This window comes from Cryptomeria japonica, chromosome 10 (genome assembly GCF_030272615.1).
Source record: "Cryptomeria japonica chromosome 10, Sugi_1.0, whole genome shotgun sequence".
Classification (NCBI taxonomy): domain Eukaryota; kingdom Viridiplantae; phylum Streptophyta; class Pinopsida; order Cupressales; family Cupressaceae; genus Cryptomeria; species Cryptomeria japonica.
Window position 1 is genome coordinate 720,980,180 of NC_081414.1, and position 15,116 is coordinate 720,995,295.

The window sequence follows — 15,116 nt, forward strand, 5'->3', positions numbered from 1 at the left end:
AGGTAATGCATTTGGGAAGATAGTGTGCGAAGACAAAGATAATATTTAGAGATGTTTATCATGATATTGGTCACTTGATTTTGTTGTTCAAGGACGATTTGATGTTCAGGAGATCCTTCTCATATCAATTCTACTATTTCTATTGTTGCGAAATGACAACGAGTCTTCTAACAACATTTTTCGTATTTTTCCCTGAAGTAGTGAGCCTCAATTGAGCAAGTCCTTATCTTATATTTTACCTAAGGTTGTGCTCCTTAGTTTTGCAAGTCCATCAGGTGTTGTTGCTCCTTGGCAATGAACCTAAAACTTTGTAATCATTATTATTCATATCGAGAGTTAGATTCTCATCGTCGTTTTTCCCATTTTGGATTTTCCACGTAAATTTTGTTGTTCATGTGTTGATGGTTAGTAAGTTTTTTAGTAGTGTTTTGTATGGTTGAATGTTGTTTATAATTAATCTTTCCAGACTGATTCCCCCCCCCCCCCCCCCCCCCCCTCAATACCGCCTTGGGTTCAACAAGTGAATAATATATAATATAAATTTATTTTTTTAATGGAATAATGGATAAATAGAATAATTTCTCCAATAATGATATTTGTTGGCAATTTTACATAAATTTTTCTAAATATAAATATGCTAATTATATGAACTCTCTTAATAACATTTGAATTTTTTCCCTCTTATTTTATTGTTTTATCTATATTTAACTTTAATTTTTTTGAATAAAATTCATTATTCATATTTCACAAATAATTCACATAAATCCATTTCTTATTAAATTGAATAAATCAATTAATATTTATTTATCACAAAGGTGAGCCTCTTCTTGGGATGTGACCTAAATCAATAGTTTAAAACATTAAGATTAAACATTAAATCACCCATCTAGTACTCCTAAATATTGGGATGTGACCTAAATCATTAGTTTAAAACATTAAGATTAAACATTAAATCACCCATCTAGTACTCCTAAATATGAACTAGAAATAGTAAAAATCAATGAAATATAGATATTAAATGCATAATAAAAACAGCATAATTTGACACGCCCCTAGAAATAAATCAAACACTTTTTCGTCTTGGTAACGGGTCGAATTTTTGAGTGTCTTAGCTGGCAGTTTGTGCAGAAGAGTTTTAGGCTTTTATTTGATTAGCGAAAGCCTCTGTATTAAGAGATACATCTTTCCTGTATTAAGAGATACATCTTTCCTGTTTGTTTGTATTTGAAGATTTTTTGCTTAATAGTCAATTATAGCGAAATCAGACTTTCGGCGCATTCATCGCGTGCTGAACACATGTGCTCATGGTGACAAATGATAATGTTCGCTCTGATTTCCATTAAGAGTATTGGCCACTCTGTCGCTAACCTCGTTTGCAAGAAGGTTTATTCTGACATGACCAGAAGGTATTTATTTATTTTTTAATCAATCTTTCTATCTTATATTCATTTTATGATGTACAATTAAGGTTTTCGGATTTTCTTGATTCAATTTCTGGCCACAAAAATGAAATAAAACAATGCGAGTATCTGCAGGGTTAATAATTTCTTTAAACTTATGGTGTGTGTGGGTATGTGGGTTTTTTCTCAACTGTATGTAATGGGAGGTTTTCTAGTATTCATATCATTTTGGTGGTAGAGTTTCAGGATGGCTTTTGTATATGGTAGGATTGAAGAGCTGTCAGCACAAGAATTGGGAAATCTGATGGTAATAATGGCAATTCTAGTCAGTTCAAGGTCCCAGAGTGGTTTCTTAACACAAAGAAGCTTCACGAGAATGGACATTTCTCTTAGTTTATTTCCAATGCCCTCGAAATGAAGCTTTTAGATGGCTCGGAACATCTGAAAAAAGACTAGGTGCCATTTGTTTTGGACTATTGTTTAGATGGGGTTTAAGACTCTATTTAGAGAGGAATTAAATTAAGTTTACATTATCCTTTTCTATTAATGGAGGGCGATTGTTAACTTTTTAACTTGTAGCCTATGAAGCAGAAAATCAAAAACTGGTGAAATGAAATGAAGATTTTTAATAATGTCCATGAGACCAAGCGGTTTAGGAGACCCAAGATTGAAAACAATGAAATGGTCCCAAAAGATCCAACCAACAAACCCCAGAAACAAACATAGAGCGACCATTAATCCTTGCTGACTAGGTTTTTTCTGCTGTGAATTTTGACCAAATAATCTGCCATCTTTTTCTATTTGTTCTTCCTCAAACAAAGTATTTAGCGACTCAACTTTTAGCATATCAGCATATTTGTCCCAAATGTCCTCAAATGCCAAACATTCCATGATGTAATGCCATTTTGTTTCCACCAACTCTGAAGTGCAAAGACGGCAAACCTTGTCAGCCCATTCTCTTTGGGTTTTTTCTATCTCCCCCTTTCACACTTAAGATGGTGGGAGCTAGTTCTTAACTGGACTATTAGCATTTTAGCTTTCCTTTTTATATTTGCCTCTATGTAGTGTTTTTGTTGATGTTCACATGTGGGATTGAAATGCTTGATGTAGTATCCCTTTTTCGCTAAAAATGTTTTGGTGGATTCCAAACTATCGAGCTTGTCCAGTTGCTTGGAAAGGTTATGGATTTATAATTATGCACTATGAGACCTCACTAACCCAAAAAATAGAGATTGCCTTGAATATATTAGGGGATGAACATTTTGGATATCATTAATTTTTTGGAACAAAAGGAGTAGAAAGATTTTTATGCTAACCTTAACAAGCTGCATTCTATGATAGGCTCAAAGATGTGGTGGAGACTCCCCTACATTAAGACAAATGGTGGAGGAATCTTCATGTAGTGCCCAAGCTTGATATCAATTACAAAAAAAGAGCATGTATGATGGTGATCCTTCTACTTGTCTTCTATATTTGCTAACCATTTTCCTATCAAGAAGTACCCAGCAACAACCAATATGGAGATATGGTAGATAAGCAATGTTTCTCAGGAACATTGTAATCGATATCGGTCATGTTTTAGATTGTAAAGATCAGATGCAAAATTTAAAGATATGCTAGATATTAGAAATGTTGCTGTCCTTAAATTTTCCAAGGAGAAGTTTGCAAATAAGCCAAAAATGTTTGGTTGGTTTGTAGCATACCAAAGATGGAACAAGAGACCATATATCAATAGGACAAGAATATTATTCCGTTAGACCAAGAAGCACTTTAGGAACCATGCAAATTAATGACATGATTTTGTGATTACACACACTCTTGTAGATGCCTTTCCAAGCCTGAAATCTTTAATTTTAAGTAGACATTACCCTCACCCTCAAGAAGATTAAAAAGTATCAAATCTCTGCATGGATCTCTCTCTCTGACTCTCACACACACAAATTTACGGAAGATCTTTTAGAGCCTACAAATGATCATTGATGTTATCATGTTATGTAAATTATTGCTAAGTTGCGTATGAATAATGAAAGAAAACATGCATGTAAGTCCCATTAATCATTTTTTATAATTTAGTTTCCCTCTCGTACATCATAGAGACAATCATAGACAAACATAAGGAGTTGTTTGATTGATGTATTAGAATGTAACAAAATGAGGAAGATAAACTTCAGACTCATGATAGCTAATTTGCCAACAATGCATATGCTACTATTTTATATTTTGTCCACAAATTCTTGGGTGTATAGTGTTTGTCTAGCAAAAGTAAATATAATTGTAATGAAATAACTCGCACAAGAGAAAAATATAATAGGAAATATATTAGAAATACTTGATATTAATAATCCACTTCAAGGGGTAAAGCTCCAAGAGTCTTCAATAAAAAAATAATTCACAACATGATATTAACTATTATTCACTAACTCCTATATATAAGTGTCATTAGGTACTATTAATACTCTAATCCCAATGAGGCCAACTTAGCATAGTATAAGTATACTTATGAACCTTTAAATGACTCAATTAAGGATTATGTGAGCCCTACAACCGAATCTTCATATCCCAATACAACCAATAGATTAAGGGCATAGTATGGCTCCCACACAATGGTTCTCTTTGACATTTATCAATTGTGGATGTTTCTTTACCAAATCTTCATCTTCCCATGTGGTATCTTAGAAAAAATCTTCTACTTGATGAGGTACTCTATTGTTCTCCTAGTCCTCAACTTCTTTGTGTGTGTTTGAAGAATTAATTGAGGATCCAAGATGTTTCTTCTCTCTTAAACTAGCTCTAGTAACATTATCTGTGTAGGGACCCGTTGATCAATGGCAACAACCTTCTTTAAACAAGAGACATGTAAAATTGGATTTGTGGGAGGTAACTTGCGCTTGTATGCTTCACTGCCAATCTTTTGCAAAATTTGATGTGGATAATATTATCTAGGCGAGCTTGTAAATCTTCTTTTGTTGTTTAAGGGACATTTACTATAGTGTTGGACAACTTCTTGTTTCCTTAAGTTTTTTCCCATGGCTAAGTTCTCCTTGAGATTAGTATCTCTTGTTGTTGATTCATGTGATTGTCCACAACTTGAACTTTTGGTATAATCTTCAATGATAATTTGATGGATAGGGGATGTTCTCCATATAATGTCATAAATGGGGGCATTTTTGAAGCACTATTGAAGGACATATTAAACCATTGTTTTGCTAGTGTTAGCTAAGCCACCCATTGAGACCGATTGGCTAGTGCAGAAAAATAGGCATATTTGGTAAGGTTGTATACCATTACCAAGATGACACTCTTACCTTTAGATTTTGGAAGGCTTGTGATGAAACCCATGGAGACCTCTTCTACAACCATATATATTTTCTAGAATCTTTTGTTTGAGGCTTGAATTTTTGTACAATTATAGCCTCTTTTAATACCATAAAGAATTTCCCTTCCAACGAAACTTTTTGGGCTGCTTGGATCATTTTGCAATTGTTGAATGAGATTCTAGATAGAAACATCTTGCTGCCACTCTAATCTCACTCCCCCAACCTAATTTGCTTGCTATATTGAAATGACACACAATGATGCTTCATTGCCACAACATTCTCTTTCCTTTTCATATAGATGATGTCAAAGTTATATCTATAAGAAAATAGGATCAATAGGGAACTAATCATTAGATATTTTTTTTGAATTGATTATACATTTCTAAAAAGAGGATACAAAACAAGAGCACGAGTTGAACAAAACCCCATGAAGAGTATAGTTCAAAAAGACCTCAAAAGTTCAGGACTCACTAACAAGGCATATAGTTCGCCATCACATAGAGGTTAATATACATCATATAGCTAGAAAGATTAATAGTTCCAACTTTCACAATAATTGTTAATATCATTGAAACCAATTGGAGGATCAATTGCTGAGATGCTATCATTAGATTTGATCACTTCCAAATCAAGGCGTTCTTTAGGGGGGGATTGTCTTTCTTTGAGTCCCATGTCCTCTAGCAACATCTTATATGTGTAGTCCTTATTGTGCATGTTTAGAAATTCCATATATTCTTTTTGAAACTTGTCATTCTCTTCCCTTGTATAGGGCCAGTGTCTAGGAAACTTTAGTTCAAACTTGTTAAAAACAGTATGGCTAGTTTCTAGGAAACTTTAGTTCAAACTTGTTAAAAACAGTATGGCTAGTTTATAGGAAACTTTAGTTCAAACTTGTTAAAAATAGCATGGCCAATGTTTAGCAGCTCCTAGAACTTCTCTTTTGAATCTCGATTGTTAAATTGACCTACATGATAATAGAATGGTATATGAATCTTTTTGAAGACTTCGTAAGCTTCCTCTTCTTGCCTTGAAAATAGTACTCGTTCTTAGCTTTCTATAAGAACCAAAGGATATTAGTTGATAAAATTAACCAAAATAAATTAAGCAATTTGCTAAAGCCTTTGACTTAACCAAATAAAATCTCTTGCCAAGAGAAAATTGCTTTGTTTTCCCAAACCCCCAATTAGAAAATAATAAAAGCCGAATCTCTTTGGTAAATAAACAATTAAAAAAGATATGGCTGATGGATTTAGGGGTTTTGCAAAAGGAGCAAAGACTGCCATTAGATTGAGAATATTCCAAACCAATAGGTAACCCTTTTTAAAGAAGCCATTTAAAACATGCTTTTTTGTGTTCAATAAAATGAGACTATGAGTGCTTTAATTTTTAGACCAAAGACTATGGTTTAGGTTTAATTACCAACATTTATTGAGATGCTTGACCACATCTTGAGTATTAGCAAGGATATTATAGATCCTTTTAGAGTTCACCTTTTGAAGATCGGTGCCATTGAACCACTTAATATTCTCATAAATTTAAGTGTTTAAGTCTAGTTCAAGAGGGAATCCGATGCTCTTACTAGCTTGTTTAAGGATAGAGTATGCCTTCCTGTGAGAATTAGGGAAGCCATAGTTGAAAAACTCGGACTCGGCAATGACTTGGCAAGCCCAAAATTTTTAAAAAACTCAGGACTCACAAAAACTTGAGAAAAAACTCGGCAATAACTCAGTAACTTTATCGAACAATTGAAAATACAATCATATAATCATGTTACATTTTAACTAGTTATTTAGTCATATAATCATATTACATTTTTATTTGCGCTAAAAAACCAAATGAAAACCTTGGTGCATCTTGTCTCATGGCCAAAAAATAGAAGTTCCGAATCAAATTTGTAATTCCTGACGAGTTTTTCTCGAGAAATAGGGTTTAACCGGCGAGATTTCTCGAATATTTCCTCAAAAACTCTGCGTGTTTTTATAGAAACTCGGAGCCGAGTTTAATGGCGAGTGACTCGGCTAGGGTTTTGACCCGCATGTACTTGTGAGTTTTTGAAAAACCCGCAAAGTTTTTCATCTATGAGGGAAGGTATACTTTGCACTTAGAGAATTCCAATATCTTAGCTACTCACTACACACAATGTTTTACCAAAGTCTTTCATCCCTTTGGAGTCCCATTTCTTAGAATAGCAACCCTATAAAAGTGCAAGGATTTATTCCTGGTATGATATCTCTGAAATGGATTTAGATGTTTTGGGAGTTATGTCTAAAGTCGATTCAAACTGAGATTTGTAAAATTGATGAAAAAACTTCTTATTTTCGATAGGAATATTGGACCCAATATGAAACCTATGCTTTCTAGTGAAATACCTCTTTCCTTGTTGAAACTCATTTCTATCTTCAAATATTTCTTGAGCTATTTTTTCAACAGAGTAGCAAAATCTCCACAAACGATGTCGCCCAATACATCAAATAATATTATATAATATTCATAAAATGCATTTAATTCGCTTAACAATTTCATAGTCTCTCCTACCACATATATTGCACATCCAACTCTTGTAGGTGGCCCCTTGTAATATCCCCTTACTTGTTTTTTTCAATTTTTTCAGTTTTCAAACACCACAAACACCCGTTAAGGTTAGGAAGTATAAACTCAATACTGCTGAAAGATAACCCTTCCACTTTCTGATCACCAAGAGCCCAATATTTGTAGGTGAGAGCATACGGTGAATAGGGGATCATTAGCTCCAATAACCAACTGAAATACAATGCAAGGCAGCAAGCTAGCCCCTTCCGCTTGTCCAGCGGGCAAGAACAACTGAGAAGAATCACTCAACCACTTTTCAGCAGGAGAACAATCATTACAATTCTGAAAACAAATCACTCTACCACTTATTCAGTAGGAGGACTGAAATATAACAACAATCTACTCAACCGCTTATTCAGTGTGAGGACAGCAGTACAATAAATAAGATAGGCGGCAATCCAGCCTCTTCCACTTCTTCAGTGGGAATTTAAGAGCAATTCACAATATAACTTGCTGTTAGTACTGCTAATCAGCATTACAAAGGTAAATATAAATGGCACATCAAGTGCTGATAACAAGTCTAACAGCTGCAAATGATAATCAGTTCCTTTCGCACATTACCAAAGAACTCACACTCCCAAAAACCACTCCAAACTCAAAATTCTAAAATCTGATATACATGAACAGCAAGCTGGAAAACTCAGACCAACAACACTAAGCTCCACAAATTCACTCCTAACTCACTCAAACCCCAACCAAATAACTTCAAAACACAATCAAATTGAACCCTAGACATGAGGCGACCTAGATAGAGCTGAGAAACAACAACAAACACTGAGCAAACAATTAACACACAACCCAAGGCACTCTCCAACATAGTACAGCTAGGGCATGAAGTTCAACTTGCTCTATTAAATCCAAATCAGCGAGAATAACCTAGCAAACCAGCAATAGATGTCGCCTAGACTTGAGAAAGATTAGGAGCTTGTACCAGAAACAACAGAGATCCACACAAAGCTTATGAATAAATCACACCTACAACCACACTGAAAAAACCAGCAACCTGCAACTCAAACACTCCACACCAAAATCAGAAACACATCAAACATAATCTCTTCAATGAACTCCATCTATTCTTCTGAGTAAAGAATAGTCTCACAGTCTCAACTAGTCGCTATCTTTCAAGCGAGAAGCTAAGATTCAGCTAGGAGGTAAGCATTCCTCGAAGCAATCAATCGAAATTCCGGCAGCACTTCATTGCAAATATTCATGGATACCAAAAACAAGAGCCCAACACTCTTATTTATAGACTTTGTGTCTTCAAATTTAAATTCACATTCCCTCCAAATAAACACCAAACCCAAATGCACTTTTGCTTCACATTTCTTTGAAATTACATTTTATTTCATTTCTCCTTTCTTGAAGTTGACCTTCTCATAGAAGCAATATACTTTATAAAAATGATAATAAAATAGTAATGTAGCACCCAAGGTAGATAAGTGAAATATATTATAAAATTAACTTGTTTCTCCATAAGGCATCCATCTTGCCTTATTAATATTTCATTTTGTAAAATATTTTCTTTCAACAATAAATCGCCCAAACTTTATGATATAAAAGAATCCTTTATCACCTCAAGTCGTCCCCTTAAGTCATAACCAAAAATACATAAGTCATACGCCTAGGCCAAGGGGGGGCATTAAAAAGATATTAAAAATACTTTTTCCATGTGCTGAACAACTGCAAAAGTGCGCTGATGGCCCAAAAATACTGAAAATTGCACTGCCAGAAATGGCCTTTGAATTGGACCACCGAAACCTACCCAAAATAGCAATGCCAAAAATAGTACTTACTAAAAATAGCATACTACTAAAAATAGTGTCCAAATGCATTTTAACACATTCTGAGCAGCCGTTACTAAAAATAGAAGTTCGGAAAAGTCTTCGGATTCATTTGCATGTCACACCATCGCAAGGCTCTTTGAAAACCCAGAAAAATAAGCCGTCCTCGCCCCCACATATTAAAAATAGTAAGTTCACAAAAGTCCTCATATTCAGTTGCATGTCACAGCATTGCGAAGCTCTCTGAAAACCCATAAGTAATCCAGAATCAGAACTGTAAAATTCCAACATGCAAGCCACCAAAACTGCCAAAGCATCCTCCTAGAAAAAAGGAAACCCTAATTTCTGCCTCTGACTAACCAACGGGTCTTGAAATTGGCCAACAATCCCCAAAACAAACTAGAGCGGAAAAGGGGACATTACGGTCCGCCCTTCCCAAAATTGCTTGTCCTCAAGCAATGCCACCACAACTCCAAAAAATTTTAAACTGATCCACACCAAAGCAAGTACGATCCCAGGGTCCCATGTCTCACTCAAGAAGAACCCACCATACCGATGCCGTGCCACTCTAATCACATCAGTGAAAACATCACGCCAAAACTGCACTAACCTCTCTTGTAACTCCAAAATGTTACCATCCATAATAATCAAACTAAAAAATCTTGAAGGACTGAAATCAATATCATGCAACATCTCATGCCCATAAAGCTCTGACTAATCAATATCAACAATGCCACTGTCTATCACAAGCTTGAGCAATAGGAAATAAAGTCTACTTAACTCACAATCAAACTCCACAACATATCTCCCCAAGGTGTCAAGTAGAGCCATGACTGTAAATGTGACTTCTCCAAATCTCTCTACAAAGAGGAAAACAATCCTTTGCAAGAGCTCAACAACAATCATGGAGACTTCTGAAAACTCTTTGTAGTTCCCATTCCAAGCACCTTTAGAATGATGAACCATAGAAAGCAAAGGTTCGTTATCCCAATCATAAGTAGAAGAGAGGGCATAAGGATAACCACTAGTTAGAGCTTGAACACTTCCATACACGGATATTGATTGCCCCAACTAGATGAGACCATAAACCCATCCTGCCAGGAGACTGTGAAGTCTGAAAAAAAGTACACCAACAACCCACCAAGTCTGAAATGATTGACTTGAGATCTGATTTTAGGAAAATCAGCATCCAAGAAGATGAACAACTTTTGCAACATAGGGAATCGTTGATGTGAAAAAGGTACCATCAAATGGTTGGTAAAGAAAGGAACAATACCATCAAGACTGAAAATTTGTTCCTTATCCCTCCAAAGATCCTTTTTTCCACATGTAATAAGCTCCATCAGACCATGATGACGATCTCGAGCCTGGATACCCAACCGAAAGTTATTTTCAACACATTGAAAAGAAAACTAAACACATCCCCAAGTGCTAGTAAGGACCAAGTGCATACTTAAGAAGTCGATGTCTCCTCTAGTGAACCCTTGAAGCCTAACCATGAAAGCTTCAACAACATTGGAGTATGGAACAAATGTTGTCCTCAAATCCAACTCCCAAAATGGACTAGTATGAGCCTCATTATTATTCAACCCAAGGAATAGGTTATCAAGCATGCAATCACCATGTTCTGGTCCTTCCTTCTCCCCTATTTCATGAGTAAAGAGTCTGAAATCTTCACTCCTTGTTGCTGCAATGAAACCTTGGATAGGTACTAAATTGTGTTTAGATAACACCTTGATGCCAAAGATGTTGAAATCGTCCCGATTCAACACTTCCCAACTGGAGTCTTCATCTTCAACCCCACTTATGCATTCGGTATCAAGCAGCCTCAAAAGATTACTATTCACAAAACGTGGCACATCCTCATGGTTTGACATCACATCATCCATACATTGGAAACCATACTCAGTCTCATGTTCAATCACTTCACCACATGTTTTATCATCCATCACGGAGAGAGGGTTTTCATAACTTTCCTCGATACCCACTTCAAAGAGAGGGTTATCGAGAACTTGGAAGCCATCCCTTTCCTCTTGCTCACTTCCATCTTGCTAATCCGAGTCTGCACATGCAACTTTTATTTTTCTTGTGAAGTTCTCTAGATCAAACTCTTCTTGAAGACTATCAAGCTCACCAATTACTTGCTCGATTTCTTCAGCTCTTTGTGCATTCTCTTGCTCCCTGAAAAGTTTGAAATCAGCAAACTGATCTTCTACCTCCATGAGAGTGAATTGAGTTTATTCTAACGTGTCCTTTGTTGACTCAAGCTCAAGAGTAAGCTCTTCAACTTTCCTCTCTTTTCCTTGGAAAGCACTAAGGATCTTCTTTGCATATTCGATGGCATATTCACGATCTGTGATCAGTTGTATGCACTCTGATTTCAATGTCTCCAAAGAGTCTTTGATTAGTTGCAGATTAGGGAGAGCAACTTCATCCTTAACTCCTTTCCGTCTCTCTTCAATTTGAGCCTTCAAATAGAGTTCTTCTATCAAACTATGTGTACGGTCAAACCCAGATAGAACTCGACCTCATTCTCAAAGGACTTCATGAATTTATCATTCCACTCGTGAACATACAAAGGTGGTGTACTGGTCATTGGTTGTGTTGAAACTTAGTAGCTTCGGTAAGATAAATGATTGAATGGGAGACTTCATTTATCTCTCATTCAATCATCTACCTTATCGATATAACTACAATCTAAATGTAGACCTCATGATTAAATAAATGAACTTGTTATAATCATCTTATATACATAATCGATCATACTATAATCATATTACTCATGCTGTGATTGTAATAAGATCAGACCAGACTTATGACTATCGATGCTATCATATGATAACTATAATAGTTATCATCTTAATCGCACATTATACTGATCGGTTATCTGATGATTATATTTTGACATAACCCGATTGTTTATCGGATGATTATATTGCTTGACGTGCCCCAATTCTTAATCGGTTTAATATGTTAAATGACGTGACCGATAGTTATCGGTATAACACTTAAGTGAAGCGGTGCCTATGCACCTATCAAGACATGTCTTGATCGGGCATGTCAAAAGACATGACCGGTCAAGGCATGCCTTGATCGGTAGGGATGGCCTATAAGTATATGTCAATGAAGTGTTGTAGAAGTATAGAAATAATTAATGTTATCTTCAGCAACCTGAGACATAAGAAGTAACAAAAAATATCAGTAAAAGAATAATAATAATATACAACTTCAAACTTGAACATAAATTTGAATATCATTTACAGGCTGTAACTGAAAATCAGAACTTTGTTTCTTGTCTTCGCTGCCCTCAAAGCTGCTCCAAGATTTCTTTTTTTCACCACCCACTAGCTGCAATTGCTCAATATCATGAAGAGGATCAGATTCTACTAAACCTTCAAGTTTTTGCTTACCACCAACTTCATGAATGGGTAAATCAGATTTGTGTTTTAGAACCTCTTTAAACTTTCCATCATCAAGAATCATATGGTCCTCTAGCTCTACAACACAATCTGTTTGTTGAGCCTCATTAGGATCAAAGGGAAATTCATCTCACACAGTTTCCTCGTTGTCCTTACCTGCCTTCACACCTGGATCCCAAATGCTAAAAGGCTGATTACTTTGTTCAGTTAAAAAGTGCTCACCATGCTCAAAGTATTATGCCTTCACACCTGGATCCCAAATGCTAAAAGATTGATTACTTTGTTCAGTTAAAAAGTGCTCACCATGCTCCAAGTATTATCCAGATCTGGTAGTCTACCATGAGGGTAACCAATTATTTCATAATGTGAACATAGATCAACAACAGGCTGAAAACCAAACTCCAACTTAGATCTTGAATCTTCTCTTGGTTTCCACACGTTGCTATTCTCACCAAGAGCAATGCTAGAACCAAGCAATGTTTCATCTTCCCACTCAAAGAGTAGATTGTCATATGTCTTCTCTATACCCATCTCAAACAATAGGTTATCATTGGAAACCACAAACTGATTTTCCAAAGAAAGTGAACTGCTGTTGTGATGAATACCGAAATCATAATCTTTGTCATACCTTTCAGCAGTGATTCCATGGCTGCCCCAAGTCTTATGTACCTCTTCTTCAAAGCTTGTCTCATCATCATTATCAGCAAATCTCAAACTATGGTTTGACTCCTTGCCAGGATGAGGTGAAGGTGATGAAACAACGCTAGACTCAATTAGAGGGGAACCAAAAGATTCACACCTTGTGTATGATCTAACATAGCTGATTCTATAGTACCTTCTTTAATCTTCATCTTCTCTTCCTCTAGAAGCACATAAGTGCATTCAACATCGTCATTAGCTCCATAAGAAACACTAAGGAACTCATCATGCACAACCTTTGCTACTGATTTTTCTTCTTCTTGAATGACAACCTCATCAACAGTAGTTGCATGCATCACCAAAGAGTCTTCATGAAGCACTATCTCAAAGTTATGTGTCAAAGTACCAACTCCATCATTTGTCTTTGTGTTAAAGATATTATTTTCAAACTCTTCCTTATGTTTGGATTTTGCAAAAACTTTTACCAACCCCCTTCTAATATTTGGATCCTTCATCAAATTAATCAATCCTTGCATTAACTCACACATAGACTTATGTGTGTTAGACATTCTTCCAAACTCTGATATGCAACTCAAAAAGCCACGACCCAATAGGATGGCAGGGAGAACTTGTGCTTTGATCAACTGAACACACAGGTTGGCAGGAAAACCAGCTCTGATACCACTGTAATATCCCCTTACTTTTTTTTTTCAATTTTTTTAGTTTTCAAACACCACAAACACTCGTTAAGGTTAGGAAATATAAACTCAATACTGCTGAAATATAACCCTTCCACTTTCTAATCACCAAGAGCCCAATGTGGGAAGGTGAGAGCATACGGTGAATAGGGGATCGTTAGCTTCAACCAATTGAAATACAATGTAGGGCGGCAAGCCAGCCCCTTCTGTTTGTCCAATGGGCAAGAGTAATTGAGAAGAATCACTCAACCACTTTTCAGCAGGAGGACAATCTTTACAATTCTGAAAACAAATCACTCTACCACTTATTCAGCGGGAGGATTGAAATATAACAACAGTCTACTCAACTGCTTATTCAGCGGGAGGATAGCAGTTTAATAAATAAGATAGGTGGCAAGCCCGCCTCTTCCACTTCTTTAGTGGGAAATTAAGAGCAATTCATAATATAACTTGCTGTTAGTACTAATCAACATTACAAAGCTAAACATAAATGGTACATCAAGTGCTGATAACAAGTCTAACAGCTGCAAATGATAATCAGTTCCTTTCCCACATTACCGAAGAACTCACACTCCCAAAAACCACTCCAAACTCCAAATTCTAAAATCTGATATACATGAACAGCAAGTTGGAAAACTCAGACTAGCAACACTAAACTCCACAAATTCACTCCTAACTCACTCATAACCCAACCAAATAACTTCAAAACATAATCAAATGAACCCTAGACATGAGGCGACCCAGATAGAGCCGAGAAACAACAACAAACATTGAGCAAATAATTAACACGCAACCCAAGGCACTCTCCAACATACTACGACTAGGACATGAAGTTAGACTTGCTCTATTAAATCCAAATCAGCGAGAATAACCTAGCAAACCAGCAATAGATGTCGCCTAGACTTGAGAAAGATTAGGAGCCAGTACCCAAAAACAACAGAGATCCACACAGAGACATGTGAATAAATCACACCTACAGCCACATTGAAAAAACCAGCAACCTAGAATTCAAACACTCCACACCAAAATCACAAGCACATCAAACATAATCTCCTCAATGAACTCCATCGATTCTTCTGAGTAAAGAATAGTCTCACAGTCTCAATTAGTCACTATCTTTCAAGTGAGAAGCTAAGATTCAGTTAAGAGGTAAGCATTCCCCGAAGCAATCAATTGAAATTTCGGCAACACTTCGTTGCAAATATTCATGGGTACCAAAAACAAGAGCTCAACACTCTTATTTATAGACTTTGTGTCTCCAAATTCATATTCG

At 36.0% G+C, this 15,116-nt stretch overlaps 1 long non-coding RNA gene across 1 annotated transcript in view; it reads left to right on the plus strand.

Annotated features, from left to right (window-relative positions):
• The first annotated feature begins 1,069 nt into the window (after window positions 1-1,069).
• Window positions 1,070-15,116, plus strand: part of LOC131029021 (uncharacterized) — a 46,340-nt gene continuing 32,293 nt past the window's right edge. The window contains exon 1 of the long non-coding RNA XR_009102675.2: window positions 1,070-1,406. This is a non-coding gene — a long non-coding RNA (uncharacterized LOC131029021). The remainder of the gene's footprint in view (window positions 1,407-15,116) is intronic.